A 17331-nucleotide genomic window follows, 5' to 3' on the forward strand; every position below is an offset into this window, starting at 1 on the left:
ATGATATCGGTTTGGTTATCTGGTGAGAGGGAAACATGAAGATGAAACCAGGAGATGTCCTTACTGAATCATCAGAGCTGAACAGGTGATGGAGAAACAGGTTTACCTTTTAGGTGACATAAATGAGTTGAAGGGAAGTTATGAACTGTTTCTGAGAGACAAATAACCCCAGGATCTTTTTTTAGGTAGCTGACAGCTGGTAACTGTGCAGGTGCGGATCTAGCAAAGTTTTGCCAGGGGGGCCAGGTAGGGCATTAACAGGGAGAGGTGGGCACAAAGAAATACTTTTCTTTCTTAATGTCTAGCTTTTAAAAAATAATTATCTTACAACAAACAATTGATAGATTGATGCATATATACCATCAAAACAGTGTACATCACTGTCACAACAGTGTTTATTTTCATTCAAAGGCTTTATGATTTTTCCTATAATGGTGGGCCAGTCTCTAGTCAAAATGCCCGGGCCAGTTTTCTGTCCCAGTCCAGCCCTGTATGCAGCTCATCTGCAGTCTGGTGTTACCTACATCTTCCTATTCAGAAGGCAGAATTTCCGAGTTCTGAGTACAATCGAAAGCACCACGACTGCAGTTTTTGTGTTGGATGTAAAAGGCGCATATGACGCTGTGACGTAGGCTAGAATCATGGCAGCAGTCAATGACGGTCCAGGCGTGGGATTTCTCTCGTGGAAATATGCACATTATCTTTTCCTTTCTATTGGTAGGTGGCACAGTGCACTTGTGGCAAGTAAGCAAGCTAGAAGACTGGCAAAGTTATGGAAGCAACACATTAACAAGAGAATTCTGAGTAAAACCAAAGTTACTTTCCCTAGTAACTAGTTACTTTGAAAGTAACAAGTAACTTGAAGTAACTGAGTTACTTTTGAGAGAAGTAACTAGTAATGTAACTAAGTTACTATTTTAAAGTAACTTACCCAACACTGGCTACCAATGACAGAGAGTCTGGAGGAGAGCATGTGTGTGGTTGGCTGAGAGTGATCGGGGGGCAGGGTTAGAGAATCGGGGTGTGTGTGTGGCGGAAGAGAGGAGAGAGTCGGGGGTTGTTGCTGGAGAGCCCGCTTTTTCCCTGTTGTTTTGGTGTTGGCTACGGCCCACAGTAGCCCGTGTTACTATTCTGAATAAACACCGGTAACCGGAACGCTGATCGTCTGTGTCTTCTGTCGGAGGGACGCTACACTGGTGTCAGAAATGAAAGTGAAGCTTTTGCCTCCGGAGTTATCTGCGCTCGTTCCGCCCCGACTCACGGCATCGGCTGTGGACGCTGGAGATTTTTGCGGGACTTTGCGGAATGCTTCCAATGAATTACTCCAAGATCAAGCGAGAACCTACAGCAGAAGCTCACGAACACGACTACTCCGCCAGGGACCGGGGACAAACGACAGCGGATATGGTGAGAGAAGCCGGCTTTGCATCCTCTCACCGTTCGGGTGGCCAACTGAGCTCTTTGGGGACTTCTACAGCGGCTGGGGTGTGGAGAAAGACATGCTGACGTATAGAGGCACTGTCCACGCTTCCATGAAGACCCCCAGGTACGATGGCAAGGCTGACTGGGAGGCTTTTCATGCACAATTTGAACTGTTGGCCAGGGCTGGTGGGTGGTCTGCTGAAGAGAAATCCCTGCAGCTAGCTATGTGCCTTACTGGCGATGCCCTGTCTAGCTTGCTGCTTTTGAGCCCAGAGGGCAGGGGGGATTATGATGCTTTGGTCGGGGCTCTGAAGAGGCGGCTGCACAGTTCTTGCTCTACTCCGAGCCTGCTGCGCTCCGAACTGTGCCGCCGCCGCCGCCGACCAGGAGAATCCATTAGGGACCTAGCTAATGACATTGAGGGGCCGGTTCACCGCACCTATGCCCACATGCCCCCCACCATCCAGGGCGAATTAGCTTGTGACCACTTCCTGCAAGCCCTGCTTCCAGATGAGCTGCGGATCCAGACACTGTTAGCTCACCCTAAATCCCTTCAGGAGACCCTGGAGCTGGCTACAGAGAGAGAGTTACTGTGCGCTGGGGCTGCTAAACCCCTGACTGAGCTGACCAGGCCACCGCAGACAGGGGCTACAGGAGGGACTGCACCAGGCGCTGCAGAACCCGCATGGGCGGAGGGATTGACCCAATTGGGGAGAGCTGTCACGCTACATGGGGAACAAAGGCCGAGAAGAGGGCCGAGGGTCTGCTGGGGATGTGGACGGCCTGGTCACCTAGCCCGAGACTGTCCCCACGCCCGCCGGGATCAGGGAAACGAAATGGGGACTTGGGTTGGCAGCTGCTGGTATGCTCCATTAGTTGTGAATGGACTATGCTGCTCAGCCCTGGTGGATACCGGGTCTTCAGCGACAGTTTTAAGACCTGATGTGGTGGGAAGGGGGGATCGCATCCTCCCTACCATGGTGAAGCTGCAGACTGTGACGGGAGAGCGGGCCCCCATGCTAGGGGAAGCACTGCTCACCCTGAGTGTGGGGAGGAAGTCAGTCCGCTGCTCTGTATGGGTTGCAGACCTGGAACACTGTATACTGGGGCTGGATGTACTCAGGGCACTGGACTGCGTTATTGAGACAAGGGGGGGGACGCTCTCGTTCCCTGACGGTGGTGTTGTTCGGATGTTGAGGCGGCCACCCCAACCTGATCACCCTGCAGCCCACGTCCTTTCTGAGCTGGCAGCCGACTCCTCCCCGGACCTGACTGGTAGTCCGGCCGCCCCCAAGGACCCACTTACACTGACCTCAACTGCACCCCATGCTGCTTCATGCCCTCCCCTTCTCCCTAAGGAACCGCCGGACAAGGGTAGGAGAGTTTCAGCTGTGAGGGGGGTGTGGGAGGAGAACTGCGATGGACTGACTGCTAGCAAGCAGGGCCTGCTCTGGCAGCTGCTGCTAGACTTCAAGGACTGCTTCTCCTTCTCAGAGGATGATATGGGCCACACTGACCTCATTCAACATGACATCGATACTGGAGATGCACAGCCCATTCGGATGAGGCCTAGACGCCTCCCCCTGGCCACACAGGCTGCAGCGGAGAGGACTCTGCGAGAGATGCAGCGTGCTGGACCATCCACCAGCCCCTGGGCCTCCCCGGTTGTTATGGTTCCAAAGAAAGTGAAGGATGACTGGCGGTTCTGCATAGATTTCCAGCCTTTGAATAAGGTGACAAAGAAGGACCCATATCCTCTACCGCGTATACACTGTAAAATCTAATTAGTTCCCAGAACTCAAAAAAATTGAGGAAACTCGTTGCCTCAAAAAAATTGAGTAAAGCTTAGCTAAAAATGACTAAATTAGGACAACTTATTTATTTTGAGTACTCTGTACAAGCTCATTTGTTCCCAGAACTCAAGAAAATTGGATCAAGTTTACGTAAGATGACCAAGTTAGGGCAACTTACTCATTTTGAGTACCCTGTACAGCCTTGTTAGTTCCCAGAACTCAAAAAAATTGAGGAAACTCATTGCCTCAAAAAAACTAAGTAAAGCTTACTTAAGATGACTGTTAGGACAACTTACACATTGCAGGTCTGCAGTATTAAGAATAACTTGATATTTCTGACTGTACAATTTTAATTGTTTACCTACTGACAAACATTTCAAGTTCAACTAAATGAAAAAACAATTTGTGGTAACCTGAATATGATTAAAAATAATTAACAAAACTTTTTGTAATGATGTTAAAATGAGCCCAACTTTTATTTTCAAACACAACAAAGTATAACAGCCAACATACTGGACACTGTTCTGCTGAACAACAAACAATTATATTGCCATCACTGTTAGAATCTTACAACGAAACAAAGTCTCAGATGTAATTATTCTGAAAATAAGTTCAGGCCTACCACAAGTTTGTTTTGTACTTACTTATATAATCAAAATAAAATATTTATTGTTCTGTCACAAGTGCAGTCTCTGATTTAAACAACACATTTGTTTTGCATTCCAACACATGAGCTGGAATGTTGTAATATTTTAAGGATGGCTTTTTTCCAGTCCAGGCATTACTGCCTGAATGACTGTCATGGATCGAGGTGATCCAAATGTAAGTGCAGAAGAAAGTCTTTAACCTCCCTTAAGTACAGTGGCAGTGGATGTGGGTTGGAGATGCAATGAGCTTGAACCTGCAGGTGACCATCTTCACTGACCACACCATCTGTGACGGAGGACTCATCTCTCCTGTTGTCCTGCAAGCAAACAATCATATTTTTTGGAACATGAACTTAATTGCTTTCTTAAAACATTTTTTTCTGCATTTGGTATAAAACAGACTCCAATTTACACAATCTCAGGCTCCCTCCCACCGGAGAGGTGACATTCAATGTCCCAATTGTCAGTCTGGATAGCCCTGACCACCACCCAACACACAATAATGTCATGAAAGCATCATTTTAAAAAGGGCTATGCAAACATGGCCAATAACTTTCATTCTAATGATGTGCAAAATGATTTGGGCACAAAACAAATTTTGCTGTTAGAAAACTTGCAGACTTGACTATATACAGTGTAGACCCTCTAAACTAAGTTTGGGGGATGTAATCTTTCAAGAAATGCAGACCAAACTGTTGTTGTTTGTTTACTTACACAGCGTGTCTTGTAGAATTAACTGGAGTCAACAGCAACAGCATAGTGCAGTCATATCTCAAGTCTAATAACAGAAGACAGGAAAAGATCAGTAAAGAAACAACTTCCCCAAACCAAAGCACAAATAAAACAATAAGTAAAACAGGCTGATCTAAAGTATGATTAAAGTTCAGCCTGATTAATATAAATGCCACTGACAGTTGCTAATATATTGGAAAAGCAAAATACTTACCACTGAGTTGATGTCTTTCTTTCCAACAACAGGAGTGCTGGTCCCGAGCCTCAAAGACAGTAAGAAGCAAGCAGAGGGAGAAAAAACGGAACATTTTTCAGAAACTGATTTTATCCTTAATGGCTGTGCAATTATTGTAAAATAGAGATTGCTTATGTTGTTAAATAAAGGCTAGATTTGACATTAATAGATGCCACAGATGTTCAAAAGCTGCCACAAAGCATGAAAAAAAATAGACGTCTCCGAAAACGTCGGAGCATCTTTGCAAATATGTGATGTCTTGATAAATCGAGCAGATATTTGAACTTTACACAGCTACATTCTCGCCTGAAAATATCTTAAAAGTTTATTTTGTGACCCAGAAAAAGTAATACGTTTTTTAGCCGCGCTCCTCCGCCATTGCCGCGCTTACAAGTACGCACAGGCTCCGACAACCGGCTAACAAATGCGATCCTCCTTTTCCCCAGACTACACTTTCTGGGTCACAAAATAACCTTTTAAGATATTTTCAGGCGAGAATGTAGCTGTGTAATGCTCAAATATCTACTTAATTTATCAAAATATCACATATTTGCAAAAGTGCTTCCACGTTTTCGGAGAGCTCTGTTATCCGGGAGGTCAAGGCTCGATAGAGTCCAGGAGCACAACTAACTCCTGGCTTATTGTTTTCAACCCCCCTGCACTCTTTTGCTACTCAGGTTAAACATGATATATATATAGTTAGTTAGTTATGGCTATGGATTGAAAATACCCCCCACACCCCACCCCTAACGGCTGCACCTCCCGAAGAATTTTGTCTGGGCTCTTATCTCACTTTTTTATTTCAAACAATCAACAGAAAATTTCACAGACATGGTTTTATGTAAGGTTTTTAAGGCTGTGGTGTTCATTTTTAAGTAACATGAGCCCAGCGGCAGCAGCAACGCTAGGCTAACACTAACTAGCTAGCAAGATTATAAACCTGGTGCTAAACTAAGAGAAGCCACAAAATCAGTTTGAATAAGAGTAAACATTTACTCACCAAGTCAGTGTATCAGGAAAAAGATCCACATGTTTGCTCAACATATTCCATAACAAATGCACCATGAACATGCGGACTGATCCGAGAGGGAGGAGGACGGTAGTCACGTGGCATTTTCAAAACACATCTTTCATCCTTCCGCCCTGAGAAGCAAAACTTCCAGCTTACTTAGTTTTTCTAAGTTAAGACAACTCAAATAAATTGAGTTTATCAGTATTTTTGCATAAAAAGTACTGGTAACTTATTTAAATCGAGTTCTAATAACAAATTGTTAAAAATTGAGTTCAGCCTATTTAATATTTTTAATTAAACACAATATTACATTTTACAGTGTAGATGAGACCCTTGACACTGTGGCGGGATCCTCATGGTTCTCCTCCCTAGACCTACACAGCGGGTACTGGCAGGTACCCCTCGCATCAGATGCCAGACCAAAGACTGCATTTATTACCAGCGGAGGCTTATGGCAATTTAAAGTTCTTCCTTTCACCCTCTGCAATGCCCCTGCCACGTTTGAGAGACTCATGGATAAGGTGCTCACTGGAATTCCCCGCGGAGAATGTGTGGTGTACCTGGACGACATCTTGGTCCATGGTGCTTCTTTCCACGCTGCCCTTGGGGCCCTCAGACGGGTCCTGGAGAGGGTATTGGCAGCAGGGCTAAAACTCAACCCAAAGAAATGCTGCTTAATGCGACGTGAGGTTGCATTCCTGGGCCACCGACTGGGGGCCGGGGGGGTTGGCATCATGGATGATAAGATCCAAGCTGTTAAGGACTGGCCCACCCCAAAATCTGTGCAGGAGTTAAAGAGCTTCCTGGGCTTGGCGTCGTACTACAGACGGTTTGTAAGGGGTTTCTCCTGCATAGCCACGCCACTGTTCCACCTGCTCCAAAAGGGTGTGACCTTCCAGTGGACAGCAGGCTGCCAGGTAGCTTTCACCTCACTGCAGGAAGCCCTAGTGGGGGCCCCAGTGCTCTCTCCGCCTGACCCCACTCTGCCCTTTGTCCTTGACACAGATGCCAGCAGTGTCGGATCTGGTGCAGTGCTAGCCCAGGTGACACCCGGCGGGGAGAAAGTGGTGGCATACCATAATCGGGCCTTCAACAAAGCTGAACGCTGCTATTGTGTCACAAGGCGGGAGCTGCTCGCAGTGGTATGTGCCATACGCCACAAATCCGGAGCACGCCACGGCTTCCAGCGGAGCTCCTCCTCCAGCTGGGCGATGGCTGCCTCCTGGCGCTCATACAGCTCACTGTCTGCTGGGTCCATGTAATGGTCGGATCGTTCTGTCACAATCTGCCGAGGCAAACTGCGTGGAGTGTGAAGAGTGGACCCAGGTGCAGACATTCTAAAACTCAAACTTAACTGATGATGAGCCGTTTATTAAGGCAGACAGAACAGTACAAAATAAAAGGGCAAAAACAATGCAAACTAAGCAATAACCTAAACTGGGTAAGGTAGAAAGGAAACACGAACTATGAAAAACCCTGGAAAACATAAAAACAAACAAAACTCTAAACATGGCAATTAGGGGTGGGTTTTAATAATCGATTCATCGATTAAAATCGATTCTGGCTTGGATAACGTGATATCGATTCATTAAAATCCTGAATCGATTTTTTAATATAAATGTATTTTGCCCGAAATTCCAGAATCTCAGATGAAACGTCACAAAATTTTGACAACCACCAAACAGCTAAAACAGTAAATGAGAGCAGGAACACAGCTTCTGCACAAAGACGTAAACACAAAGTGCGGACCCGCGGGTCAGAATCAGTGAGATGTCGCCTTTCTCACCCGACGGCACGGACACGGTCGGGGCTGAAAGCCGACAGCTCGCTGATTCTGATGTTTCGGGGGGGTCCGCGCTTTGTGTTTATGCCCTTTTTGTGCTGATTCTAAAGCTGTTAGTTTGATCTCTCTCAAAACAATATTGACCGAACCAGCAGCAAAAGAAGATCCAAACTACGCTTCACATAAACATCATCATGAATTCCCTCTGACTTTTGCTGTTTTGCTTCCACCACACTTCATGCACAGCTCTCTCTCTCTCTCTCTGTGTACTTCAAGAACAGTTTCCCGTCTATCCCCGAAATCTGTTTTCTGCATTATTTGCTTGCTTGTTATGCACAAGTCTACCGTTGTTTACAGCGCTGTCGGCTGATGTTTTTTTTTCCTTTTACTTACTTCCGAAAAGAAAACCTAATTTCTGCCGTTCAATAGGCTTCTGAACAAATTTATGTTCATATGCTGGTTAATGGTTTTCTTTTGTTTTTGATGTACTGCAGAATATTTTTATAAAATCCCGGGTCAGGAAAATCACCTTCATGTTTTTCTGTGTTTTATCTTCAGCTACTTTGACACAAAGGCATCTGCTGTGATGCTCACACCTTTGATAAAGTCTCGAAAGTGTCAGCTTCCTTTTTATAGATACAAAAATATGTAAATGTACTGATCTGAATTATAATATTTCTGACTGAGGCAAAATTTCCCAGATTCAAATCCAGTTGAATTGAATCGAATCGAATTGAATCGAATCGTGGATCGAATCGATTCAGGACCTTGTGAATCGGAATCGAATCGATTCTAGAAATCAGTGACGATACCCAGCCCTAATGGCAATGATGATGAGGATATATGAAAACCTGAACGCAGGTCATGGCATGGGAACAACGCAGACGATCCGACAAAGACTGAATGAGAAGGCACAGACTAAATACACACAGGAGGCTAATGAGAGAAGTGGGAACACATGGGGGAACAGCTGACACACATGAACATAACGACGTCACAGTTGAAGAGTAAAACTAAACACAATGAACACAGGAACACAAGACCTCTTCAAAATAAAACAGGAAACATAAGACGCAGCCATGACAACGTAAGACACAGACATGAAACACATGAAGGGCAAGGGAGACTTAACAGGGGTGGAAGACACAAGGGGAATCTAATGTCAAAGAACTATAACAACCTAGGCATGATAAAAATGAATTTAGAAAACCTGAAGAACAAACCATAAACTAAAACTCAAAACGCTGGGTCAAAAGACCCAGGATCGTGACAACCTGAAACTTTTTCTGGGGAAATGTGCGGGATTTTTAACACAGTGTACTATGCAGTTCCAACAGTTGCCAAATATGTTCGCTAGCAACGGGGTCAAAAATGCCTTCCTGACCCAGTTGCTTCATAATCGAGCTTTGACCTGGGGTCAGGCTCTGCTGCAAGCCAGCCCTGGAATCTCTTATAATGACTTTCTGGCCCGTTTCAAGGCAGTGTTTGATAAGGGCTCGAGTGCAAAGGCAGCCGGCCACCGTTTAATCAACCTAAAACAAGGTAGGCTTTTCAATTGGTTTTTGTGGGGCTCTGAGGTTCTAAGAACCACTCTGTTAAATAATGTCAATGAGGAGCTTAAAGCTGAAATAATGATGCGTGAAATCCCTTCCTCTCTGGAGGCGCTTATGTCACTATGCATCCAGGTGGGCTACCGCCTACAAGCGCGCCGGGCCTCACGGAAACAGTCGTTTCGGGAACTTCCAGCATCGAAGGAGGGCCAGCCTGAGTCACAGGAAGCCCCAAGTGTCAGGGAGGAGGAGGGGGAACAGCCAATGCAGCTAGGTCGCTCGCGGCTCTGGCCTGTGGAACGACAGCGCCACTTTGCGGCGGGTGAGTGTTTATATTGTGGCTGTAAAGGTCATTTCATCTCCGCCTGTCCAGTGCTGGCAAAAGGGCGCGCCCACCAGTAATTGAGAGGGTACTGGTGGGCGACCTGTCTGGCAAACACCCTCTTCCACGTTTGTTACTGGACGCTAGACTCACTTTTCGGACTGAGTCATATTCACTCTCTGCTCTGGTAGATTCAGGAGCGGAACAAAACTTTATTGATCCCTCACTAGTTGCTAAGCTCCACATTCACACCAAGCCTCTGCCTCATCCTCTCCGGGTGTCAGCCTTATCTGGTCAACGTTTGCCAGACATAACTCTTGTCACCTTACCTATCGCCCTCACCCTCTCCGGCAATCACACAGAACATTAGCTTTTGTGTTTTCAAGGCTCCTGATCTAGCAGCAGTGTTCAGTAAAAATAAAGCACTGTCTCTCCCACCTCACCGGCCCTACGATTGCACCATTGACCTCCTCCCAGGGGCTCCCTTGCCCTCTGCCCGTCTCTATAGTCTCTATAGCCTTGGAAAAATATATTTTTCCCGTCGTCATCTCCTGTGGGGGCAGGTTTCTTTTTTGTCGAAAAGAAAGACAAGACTCTCCGGCCATGCATAGATTTCCGTGGGCTTTACAAAATCACTGTAAAAAACAAATACCCCCTACCGCTTCTGAATTCGGCCTTTAAACTGCTTCAGGGGGCCACTGTGTTTAGCAAGCTCGACCTCCGTAATGCCTACCACTTGGTGAGAATTCGTGAGGGAGATGAATGGAAGACAGCGTTCAACACACCCCTTGGGCATTTTGAATATCTGGTGATGCCCTTCGGATTGACCAATGCCCCAGCAGTATTCCAAGCTCTCGTTAATGATGTGCTAAGAGATTTTATTAATCAATGTGCCTTTCTTTATCTGGATGATATTCTGATTTTCTCCAAGTCCCAGGCGGAACACGAGGTCCATGTCCAACAGATCCTTCAGCGCCTCCTGGAGAACAGACTGTTCGTGAAGGGTGAGAAGTGTGAATTCCATGTGGACACTGTGGCTTTCCTAGGTTACATTATCGCCCGGGGAGATCTAAAGCCTGACCCAGAGAAGGTTTGGGTCGTTGTGGACTGGCCTCGGCCCCAAACCGTCTCCGGATCCAGCACTTCCTTTGATTTGCCAATTTCTATTGGTGCTTCATTAGAGACTTCAGTAAGATCGCTTTACCACTCACCAAACTCACCTCTCCAAAAAACCCCTTTCAGTGGGGCCCGCCTGCTCAGGAAGCCTTCGACCTACTGAAAAAGAAGTTTGCCACTGCTCCTATCCTCCATCAGCCTAACCTCCAGCAGCAGTTCGTGGTAGAGGTGGATGCGTCTGACACCGGGGCTGGGGCAGTTCTTTCCCAAATGTTTGAAGGTAAACTTCACCCTTGTGTTTTTTTTTTCACGTCGCTTCTCATCCGCAGAACACAATTACGACATTGGGGACCGGGAGTTGGTGGCAGTCAAGCTTGCCCTGGAGGAGTGGCGGGACTGGCTGAAGGGCGCTGAACACCCTTTCATCGTATGGACATGTAACCCAGAGTAAAATCCTGCACTTATTTCCTGCCATTGAACGCATCACAGGTACATGACTCCAACCACATGACTTTGCTCAGCCAATCGGATGGCATGTGGGTCATAGTAAGCCTGTCCAGCTTCCTCCTGTCAGATGCCTGGAGGCAAGCCAGGTGACAGAGCTGTTGCAGGTTTGTATTGGCAAACACTTGCTTTTCCCATTTTAAAGCATTTCTTTTAACACCCACTAACTTATGCAACTTAGATGCTGATTACTGTGAGCCAGAGCCATAGTGTTGTTGTGCACTGAACAGAACGGAATTGGTGAGTTTGAACTTTTAATTGACTGTTTGTATTGCTACCAGCTGACGCTAATTGGCTGCTGCCGGTCCAAACAATTTGATTTTGATTTGACCGATATTTGTTGAATAAAAAACATTGTGAAGCTACATAGTATGTATATAGCAGTTGAAATGTTTTAGTTAAATCCTTATTGGTTAAATATAGTGTTTGTTTATTTATTTATAAATTGTGTACACAGGAACAAGAATAACTTAATGTATTTAGCTTAATTGGCTGACATTTTTGTATTATTCTTGTGATTTCTTATTGGCCTTGTTTATTTAATGCAGGCCAGGTGAACCTTTTTTGGGGTATGAAAAAGGAGCCAATGAACGGCTAGGAGCAGGACTCATTCTGCAATTGAAGCTTCCACTGGTTGGGTAGGAAGCTATCAAAGACGACACTCTGTCCCCATTTTCCAAATACACTGATTTCCACAATCATACACACCATTCCCCTCATTTATGGACAATAGCGCTTGGACATCTCTCATGGACATTCAGATAAAACTCATGGACTTCAGTGTGGATCAGTGGATTTGATGTTAACATGTGTTATTTATGGGGAACTGTTGTTTTGAGAATCTGTATTGCTTGGTATAAGCCAGAAGCCAGAAGAATTTGCTTAGTTGTCTTTGTGCACCCCCACTGGGTTTTTGATTAATTGAATAGCTGCAGCAGGAGTGATTATTTAAGTTTTCCTTTTCTTTTCTTGTTATTTTTCTTTGGGGTTTGGTTAAATACATGGTACCTGCAAAAGCATTTTGTGTTGTGTGTATTTATTAATTACTGCCCATCAGCTCCAGTAGCATTCCTAAATCTTCTGATTAATAATAACCCTAATATTTCACTCAATACCTAGCCTGTATTAATTCATTAGCGCTTCATCAGTGTTACATTTCTTGGCGAGCCAGCCAGGAGCTGATTTGGTTAGTAATTAATATATATTCAAACTCACCAATTTATTTTTCCCCATAATGGAAGTTTTTGAGACACTTGCCATTAAGATCCCAAATGCGGTTTTAATTGACGGAGTAACTGAGCACTCGCTTGATGAAGTTATACATTTCCTTGAACAGTATGGTGACATAGGCCGCAAGGTTACTATAGATTCACCAGAATCTGAATTTAATGACATGCTTGTCGCTGAGTACGCTTCGGGTTTATCTTTAACGCGTTTGTCTCAGTTGTTACCGCACACATCTATTTCAGATTCAGGTGACAAACTCCACATTGAAAGTCTATCTGAAATTTATGCATCAAAAGTTAGTGGTTCCAAGACAAATACTTACTTGGCTGACTTAAAAAGAATAGCCAAATTATCTGGGAGGGATTATGCAGAAGTCCTCAGTGAGGGGATGACCCAGATACGCCGGTCCCTTGCAGAGCTCAACCCAGAGACTCCAGTGGTTGCAGAACCAGAAGATTCAAAACCTCCCGATTCAGTCTTTCCTCCTTCATTACCAGCCTCTCTTCCATCTAAGTCCCCTTCTGTTGTCAGTGGTGCTGAAGCACAAGGCGGAGAGAGGCATTCTGCCTCCATTCCAGCGGCTGATCTCAACCCTCCTGAAGTACAACGCTATGTTGTGGAACACGTTGTTCGGAGTGGGGACAGCTCGCTGCATGCATTCCATCGACTGAGAGCGTTTTCTGGTAAAGTACCCAGGCCAATTCAAGAGACAGATTATGATATATGGCAATCAGGTGTTCAATTAGCCCTGAAAGATCCATCTATATCTGATCTGCAGCGCACCAGACTGATTCGTGACAGTCTACTGCCTCCTGCCTGTAATATGGTAAAACATCTCAGCCTTGACACACCACCAGAAGTCTATATGAAACAACTTGACTCAGCCTATGGCACTGTGCAAGATGGGGAAGAGTTATATGCCAAGTTCATGGACACCTTCCAGGACAGTGGAGAAAAGCCTTCGGCCTATTTGCAACGTCTGCAGGTGGTATTACAGCATGCAGCAAAAAGAGGAGGTGTTTTAGAGAAAGACATGGACAACCGACTGTTGAATCAATTCTGCAGGGGATGTTGGGATAACAATTTAATATCGGAACTCCAACTTAAACAAAAGAAACACAACCCCCCCAAATTTACTGAACTTCTATTACTCCTTCAAACTGAAGAGGACAGAGAGGCAGCAAAGACATTAAGGATGAAACAGCATTTGGGACCGACAAAACAGAAAGCCACCACTAATGCCCAGTTTGCCAATACTGGAGAAGAAACTAACCTCTGTACTGCGCTAACCACTCTGACTAAACAGCTCTCACAACAGATGGCAGCTATACAACAGCAGCTTTCAGCTTTGACAGCACAGCAGTGTAATGTCAAACCACCGGTTGCTGCCTGCCCAGCTCCAAAGCTCTATGGGCCAAAGAAGGTTGGTAAGAATCCAAAACCTAGCGTCTCCAGCCCTAAACCAGGGTTTTGCTTCCGCTGTGGAGAAGATGGTCACATTAAGCCACAATGTGAAAATGCACCCAATTCAGCATTGGTAAGTGCTAAGCGGAAACAATTTGACAACAAACAAAAGTGGCAGAAGCAAAAGTCCTCTGCTTCTGAGGATTTAAACTAGTTCCAGTTCCTGTTGAGGGGCAAACAGGAGCTGAGCTGGACCAACCTTGTCCCGCTGAGAACAAAAAGCATGCCAAGTGTGCAAAATTGCAGACAAAGACAAAGATCCACACTAGATTACCACCAGGATTACTTGGATCCAGATGTACAGCAGAAGTCAACATTGCAGGTTGCAACTGCCCGTGTCTACTGGATACTGGTTCCCTGGTTACCACAATTCCAGTTTCATTCTATAATGAGCATCTCTCCGATCAGCCAGTCCACCCATTGAATGAGCTTCTTCATGTGGAGGGGGCTGCTGATCAGTGTGTTCCATACCTTGGGTATGTTGAAGTTGCCATGACATTTCCAAAAGACTTTCTTGGGAGTGACTTCCCAGTTCAAACGCTTGCACTTGTTGTTCCTGATGTGAGACCTGATTTTCCAACCTCAGTACTTGTTGGCATGAATACACTTGAAATTCTTTATGACCAATTCTCTTCTAGTAACTGTTCATCATTCCAGCCTACCTCTTACGGGTACAGAGCAGTTCTGCAAACTCTCCAAGTGACGTACCAACAGAATTGTAATGATCATCTTGGTGTTGTGACGACCCTTAGTAAATCTCCTGTGCTAATTCCAGCTGGCTGCACAGTTGTGGTCGAGGGTTCTGCCAAGCTTCTCAGCCCAGCTAGTCAATGTGTTGTCATTCAGCACCTGGGTTCAGGCCTGCCGGGTGGTTTGTGTGTCAGTAATTGTCTAGTCGCTCTTAAAGCTGGTACACACACTCAGGTTCCAGTTGTTGTATCAAACGGAACAGAGCAAAACATCTACATACCAGCTTTGAGTGTCATTGCAGAGCTGGGAGCCTATGACTGCATAATCTCTGAGCACAGTGTGACCAACCCCCCAGATCGGGAGATGTTGTCAACACCCCTCACTTTCAATTTTGGTGAGTCACCAATACCAGCAGAATGGAAAGAACGGATCACAACCAAACTAAATGCCATGTCTGAAGTTTTTTCACATCATGACTTGGATTTTGGTTGCACTAAAGAAGTGAAGCATTACATCAAGCTCCATGACAATACCCCTTTTAAACACAAAGCAAGACCTATTCATCCCCAGGACATAGAAGCTGTTCATAAACATCTTCGAGAGCTTCTAGATGCTGGTGTTATCAGGGAGTCGGAGTCATCATTTTCATCACCAATAGTGGTTGTCAAGAAGAAAAATGGAGACATTCGACTATGTATTGACTACCGCAAACTCAACCTGCAAACGATTAAGGATGCGTATGCATTGCCCAACTTGGAGGAATCGTTTACAGCACTCACTGGATCGAAATGGTTCTCTGTGCTTGATCTCAAATCTGGTTATTATCAGATATAGATGGATGAAGCTGATAAAGCCAAAACCGCTTTTGTAACGCCAATTGGGTTTTGGGAGTTCAACCGAATGCCTCAAGGAGTTACTAATGCACCTTCAACGTTCCAAAGACTCATGGAGAAGTGCATGGGAGACTTGCACTTGAAAGAGGTCCTGGTGTTTTTGGATGATTTGATCATATTCTCCAACACCCTTGAGGAGCACGAAGACCGTTTGCTGAGAGTGTTGAATCGCTTGAAAGAATTTGGGTTAAAACTTTCTCCAGAAAAATGCAAATTCTTTCAGACATCCGTCAGATACTTGGGCCACATTGTTTCAGAAAATGGTGTTGAGACAGACCCAGCAAAGGTTGCCACCTTGAAATCCTGGCCAATTCCAACCAACTTGAAGACCTTGAAATCTTTTCTGGGATTCGCTGGCTACTATAGGCGTTTTATTAAGGGATATGCCATGATCGGCAAGCCACTCAACAACCTCACAAGTGGGTACCCATCCACACACAAAAGCTCTAAAAATGAGACTTCTAAGAGCTCACAGTTTGATCCCAAGCAATCCTTTGGTTCCAGGTGGAGTCCTGAATGTCAGTTGGCTTTTGATACTCTAATTGACAAACTTACCACTGCACCAGTTCTAGGTTTTGCTGATCCGGCACTGCCTTACATTCTCCACACAGATGCCAGCACCACCGGATTGGGCGCCGCCCTTTACCAAGAGCAAGAGGGGAGACTTAGGGTGATAGCCTATGCTAGTAGGGGTTTGTCATCCAGTGAAAGTCGTTACCCAGCTCACAAGTAGGGATGGGTATCGAAAACCGGTTCTTGTTGAGAACCGGTTCCCACTGTTTCAATTCCTTGGAATTGTTTGCCATTTTTGCAAACGATTCCCTTATTGATTCCAGTCGCCCCAAATGACGTCACCACGTTGCGGAGCGTCATTTACCTGGCAGGAAACATGGCGGCTCAAAAGTTTGGTTATACTTTACGAGAACGGATGACAACAGGGCAACTTGCAATACTTGCAAAGTAGATATTTCATTTAAGGGAGGAAACACTACGAATATGCAAAAGCATTTGCTCACAAAACACGCGATGACCTGAAATGAATGTCGTAATTTTAATTCCGCTCCGGACTCGTGAATCTCAACCCAGCAGCAGCGGTAACGTTTGCACGTCCTCTCCCGTTAATGCGGCAGGTAAATAATCAACTAACAGTGCATATTATGTTAGCGCGATCTGCCTTATTACAAAACCTGCCATTACTGTGCATTTAGGTGACCATGATGAGAGAGACAGACAGAGTCTGGCTGGCTCAGATGCTGGCAGTTCTCGCTGCAGTTTACCGGTAGCGTCTCCTTTCAGGCCAGGATAGACGAATGTCACCGAGCAGTGACTAAGTTTGTGGTCAAAGGCTTGCACCTATTTGCCACAGCAGATGCCCCGATTTTCGGTAAGTGAATGTGTTTAATTGTAGGCAGGGACATTACTGGATATTCTTGTGTAATTGCTACAGAATAATTTATGTTATACTTTGTTATTGCTACAGAAGAATATTTATTTTATTATTTTGCATTTACTATTTTTTTTCCTGGGGACCCTGTGACACCCCATGGAAGAGCCATAGGCTGGATCTCTTAAGATCTCACTGTTGGGTTTGTAAGGCCATGTTACTCCTAAATTTCTATCTTGTTCAAAGAGAAGATATAAAACAAAGTTCTAAGCTAATCGACCTTAGTGTTCTCCTATAAGAGAATCGATAAAGAATCGAATCGTTAAAGAGAATCGAAACTGGAATCGGAATCGTGAAAATCTTATCAATACCCATCCCTACTCACAAGCTTGAATTCTTGGCACTGAAGTGGAGCGTGACAGAAAAATTTCATGATTACTTGTACGGAGCAAGTTTTACAGTGGTCACGGATAACAACCCACTTACCTATATCTTGACATCAGCAAAGTTGGATGCTACCGGCCATCGTTGGCTGGCTGCTCTTTCTACATTCTCGT

The 17331-nt window shown here is 45.2% G+C and overlaps 1 long non-coding RNA gene across 1 annotated transcript; it reads right to left on the reverse strand.

Moving 5' to 3' along the window:
* Positions 1 to 3634: 3634 nt before the first annotated feature.
* LOC146369997 (uncharacterized) lies at positions 3635 to 5033 on the reverse strand. The gene is made up of 3 exons (XR_014797440.1): positions 4809 to 5033; positions 4577 to 4640; positions 3635 to 4179 (listed from the first exon to the last, which is right to left on the reverse strand). It is a non-coding gene; the product is annotated as an uncharacterized LOC146369997 (long non-coding RNA).
* Between the last annotated feature and the right edge of the window lie 12298 nt (positions 5034 to 17331).

This window comes from Perissodus microlepis, chromosome 17 (assembly GCF_051167445.1).
Source record: "Perissodus microlepis isolate ML-2025 ecotype Zambia chromosome 17, ASM5116744v1, whole genome shotgun sequence".
Classification (NCBI taxonomy): Eukaryota; Metazoa; Chordata; class Actinopteri; order Cichliformes; family Cichlidae; genus Perissodus; species Perissodus microlepis.